At 42.7% G+C, this 5,000-nt stretch overlaps 1 protein-coding gene across 2 annotated transcripts in view; it reads left to right on the forward strand.

Moving 5' to 3' along the window:
- Nucleotides 1-5,000, forward strand: part of prkcq (protein kinase C, theta) — a 29,420-nt gene that overhangs the window by 4,588 nt on the left and 19,832 nt on the right. The window lies entirely within an intron of this gene.

The raw sequence follows: 5,000 nt of genomic DNA on the forward strand, positions 1-5,000 counted from the left end.
TACCCATACAATACTGTACACGTACATACATTTAAAGTGCAAGACTGGACAACAGAAAACAGAAAACATATATTTAAAGAGGTATTGTTGTGAAATTCCAATCTGAAATACAGCATGGCTGCTCGTCCCAAAGCGTCCCAAAGCCCTGGCCTCAGGTAGGGAGCCAATCCCAGATCAGGGAGGCAGAGCCGTATATAGAGAGAGTCTGGCCAACTATGGATTCGAACGTTCGAGCTATCCCGCTATTTTGATTGGTTCTGGGCTGGTCACATGTTTTATGGACGCCATTTTCGTTCCCCACGCTCCCATTAATGAGCATTATCAGATATAAAAAATAACGCTTCACTATAATATTATAACATTATTATTATGACAAACTGTTGTGCATATGGCTGTAGTGCAGGGCCGGGTCAGGAGAAACAAACAGCATCGTTTAACTCGTGACATAAACGGAGGATTTGGGACATGCATGGATATAAACTCCCTTTTATGGAATATAAAGGTCAGAATTAATAACCGGAAAGTAGCAGATTTCTCCGTGTTGTGTGTGAGGTAAATGTATCCCCCCCCCCTTCGACTTTTGTTAACAATTACTTTTGAAGTTAGGTTTCTGTCTTGAAATTAGCTTGTCAAATCTTAATTGCCACCTGTAACTATGTTATAGGCCTACTGTGAAAACTTTGCCCATCAAGTTATTATTTCTGTCGCGCTAATAAGGTCCTTTCCCCCTGCGATTTAAACTCACGTCCAGTTTCATACTATGAATAGGCTATCCGACACAACCTACGAGCATCCAGACCACTGACTAGTGATCCAGACTCATCCTACAGTTCTACTGTCTGCAATCGCGATTATGCACTGCTGAGCACATCGTTATTTTTAAACTACTAAATCTCGACACAACGTGAAACTTTGGCGCAAGTATCACCAGGGTCCCTGTACATGAACTTGACCATCATTGTGAATGTTATTTCTGCACATTACTTAAATATCGACTTTGACGTTGGCTGTACCTAGGCAACAACAACTCGGAAGTAAGGCTTGAATGCACTGCTGAGCACATCAAAACTATGCCGACAAAACCCTCTTTTAAGCAAACCCCTTCTATACGAACAAACTTGTTAATGTTTGTTTTCATATGTTGGGATCTTGATAATACTACAACCCAAGTTTGATGGTCTATGAAGCCTTATTTGTATTTTAGATCCAGCGATTTTGATGGTATGCTGCCCATAGGGTTACACTGTAGAATCCTCGACGTGGGGAACGAAAATGGCGTCCATGATTCGAGTTGGCCAGACTCTCTCTATAAACGGCTCTGGAGGGAGGGCTGAATAGAAGGTGATGTGCAGTATTTGACAAATGAAAGCTAGCTGTTTGTTTGAATGCAATTGACACGATTGACTATGGGCTACGTATATACAAAATTATAATTTTTTAGCGGCCAATAAACGGCCCTTGCCAATTTTTCACCACACCTCACTTATGAGAGATTCCATAGACTTTTCTGTCCGTTTCAAACAAGCCAGATATTCTTTTTGGGCTGATCCTTTATTTCAGAGGGCTATTTAAATTGTTTAAATGAGCATTGTCGTTGACTTGATTGACAGCTCAAATTATTTTAGAATTCTTTTGATTGACAGTCAAACACAACCGTCCTATCAGCGCTGCAGCGTTGCTGCAGACACCTTGGCTGGAAGAATCCTGGCTGATCGATTGCAGGTGTTTCAAAACCGTTGAATGGAATACAAAGTCAGTGTCCAACTGTCCAACTGCTCATTGATGCAATTTTCTAATCAGCCAATCACATGGTGGCAACTCAATGGATTTCAAGCCAAGCATCATAATAAGGAAGAAAGGTGATTTTGATTTTAAGTGACTTGAATGTGGCATGACTGTGTGATGCCAGACAGGTTGATCCGAGTATTTTAGAAACTGCTGATCTACGGGAAATTAATTCTTGGTCTCAGTCTTATGCCCTTGTGCTGTGTTGACCCCAGGTCTCTGTCTTTATGTTGTTTTTTATTAGCCTATGTGTTGTCTGTTCTGAATGTTTGTAAATACCTAATACCTAATTTCTCCCTTGGGGACACATAATCTTGAACTTGAACTGGAAATTCATGCACAACAAGGTCAAAGGAGAATGGCCATACTGGTTTGAGCAGATACAAGTACCTCAAATAACAACTCAATGCAACTGAGGTGTACAGCTCTGAATGCACAGCATGTCTGAACTTGAATCTACAGTTCGTACAGGCTCACATAAAATTTGACAATAGAAGATTAGAAAAATGCTGCCTGGTCTGATGAGTCTGGAACTCTGCTGCGACATTTGAATGGAAGGAATCAGCACTTGGCGTCAACAACATGAACTGCCTCGCATCAATGGCGAGAGAGAGAGATGTAATAATGCTTTGGCACTGTCTTAACAGTCCTACTAATACTGCACCAAATCATTAAATCATGCAGACGTTTTGTACAAGTTTTACAAATTCTGAAATATTTTTATATGAGAGAGAGAGAGAGAGAGAAAGAGAGAGAGAGAGAGAGAGAGAGAGAGAGAGAGAGAGAGACTCACTGCTGAGTCATTAGGCCCCTATTTGCCCCCCACATGAGTAAAGTAGCATGCCTTATATGTATGAGGCATCTGTGATCTATATTCACCAGCACCCAAAAGTAGGGGAGCCGGCAGGGGGCAAAAAGGGGTCCGTTGTCCCGGGCCCAGGGAAAGGCGGGGCCCAGAATTAGTTCTTCATTACATTGCATGTATTGACGGGAGGGAACCTTTCTTACGCCTGATTTACATGTGCGATTCCAGAGTGATAGAGACGAGGCGTTTCATTATTTTCCATTGGGACGCGGTAGCGAGGCGAGAGGTGGTGACGTAGGGAAGCGAGGGTTGCGGCTGTGTCCGAGCGGGGCGATAAAGTTGAACTTGGTTGAAAAATATAGCGGCACCGCAAAGCGCTAACCAATGGGAGAGCTTTCAAAAAACGTTAACGGCGTGACATCATGTGCATCACCAGCAGTACTGGGCTATTTAAAAGTTTTGGTGGTGTCACATCTACCGATTGTTTTTCACAGATGCTTTTATAAAAACGACACTTGGATTAAGGTGGCCAATATATGCGCTGCTCCTAATGAGTTTTTATTTGTAAGTACAGTGTTTGTAATTGAAGAGAGATGGTTGTTTGACCACAGCATTTGCTAAGCTATGCTAATTTGACCGGGAACGATGCTACGTTTCCCACCAAACCCAAGCGACGCGAGCAGGCAGGTTGAGAGTGTGGGGGAAACTCGTACATCTATAACCAGCGTTATGATTTTGTCCCCGGCCCGGCCAAAGCTGTCAGCGGCCCTACCCAAAAGCATGGACTTATCACCACACAATCTCACAATCAGATAAGCCCAGTTATTAGCCTATTGCCTGAAGAGACTGTCACCTGCCAAGAAATGAATTCGTTTTTAATTTTTAAGAAGTTTTACTTACTGTACAGTAGATTTTGAGTCAAGTAATTGACCCAGAATGTTCTATAAAGTTGTAAGATTGTGCGGGACTGCAATCATCAGCCAGGCCCAACCAACCACAAGACTCTATCTATGAGTTTGATCAACTGTTTAGGAACCAAATTGAGTTTTGTAGTGGGTTGTCTGGTGATATATGTACTGTGCAGTAGACCCTATCACAGATGCACCTATGGTAATAAAGGTGCGAAACCAGTGCTCTACTTTCCAGCACTGAAGAAAAACAACCAGAGAAACCAGTGTGTGTGTGTGTGTGTGTGTGTGTGTGTGTGTGTGTGTGTGTGTGTGTGTGTGTGTGTGTGTGTGTGTGTGTGTGTGTGTGTGTGTGTGTGTGTGTGTGTGTGTGTGTGTGTGTGTGGTCTTCAAAACCTGTTTCGGGGAAGCCCAAAGCCTACAAGCAGAACTCCCTCACCATACAGTAGTGTGTGTGTGTCGGGTGTGTGTGTGTGTGTGTGTGTGTGTGTGTGTGTGTGTGTGTGTGTGTGTGTGTGTGTGTGTGTGTGTGTGTGTGTGTGTGTGTGTGTGTGTGTGTGTGTGTACTACTTTTATCCATGCCATGGTCATTTAACTGAATCATGCATGCATGAACTGTCTTCGTCATTGAACATTAATCGTAGAGATAACAAAATAACAAAACAAAGCAAAATGTGCGTGCGTGCGTGCGTGCATGCGTGCGTGCATGCGTGCGTGCATGCGTGCGTGCATGCGTGCGTGCGTGCGTGCGTGCGTGCGTGCGTGCGTGTGCGCCTCTGTGTGCATCTGTGTCTGTGTGCCTGTGCATTTATTTGTATGTATGCATGCCTGTACTGTATGCACGTCTACTACAGTGCTCTGTTCTCCAGACTGTGTGTATCCAGTACAGTATACTTGTGTGTGTATGCACATGTGTATGTTTGTGTCTGTGTCTGTCTATGTCTATGTATTTGTGTGTAGTGAATGTATGCAGGGCCCTGAATTAACCTGTTTCATCACCAGCCAAAAATGGCTCGTAGAATGTTCATCTTACTAACCAACTCACACTGGCTAGTAAGTTGGGTTTTTTACCAGCCAAAATTTTAATTTGCCCAGCATTTGGCCAGTTGGCTGGTGTTAATATAGAGCCCTGTGTATGCTTATAAAGCAGAGGTCAGGAACCTTTTTGGTGGAGAGAGCCATAAACGCCAAAATGTAAAAAAATAATTTTTCATGAGAGCCATACCATTTTAAAAACACTGAATACAATGAAAAGCATGTATTTCAGTTAAGCCCAACAATTTTAGAGTGTACTGTCAAGTTATTACTTTTGTTGATTACTGTTGATAAATAGGGTTGTCAACTGTCAACTTCATCATGGCGAGGGTCTGGGAGTCCTCTCCCCGAAAATGTTGTATTTCATAGATATAATTTCCTGCATTTTAACACATTTTAACCTCCCGTGTCTGGTTTCAACTCAATATGGAACCCGTACTTTTATGTATAAATAAAGGACTATTCCG

Source organism: Engraulis encrasicolus, chromosome 15 (assembly GCF_034702125.1).
Source record: "Engraulis encrasicolus isolate BLACKSEA-1 chromosome 15, IST_EnEncr_1.0, whole genome shotgun sequence".
Classification (NCBI taxonomy): domain Eukaryota; kingdom Metazoa; phylum Chordata; class Actinopteri; order Clupeiformes; family Engraulidae; genus Engraulis; species Engraulis encrasicolus.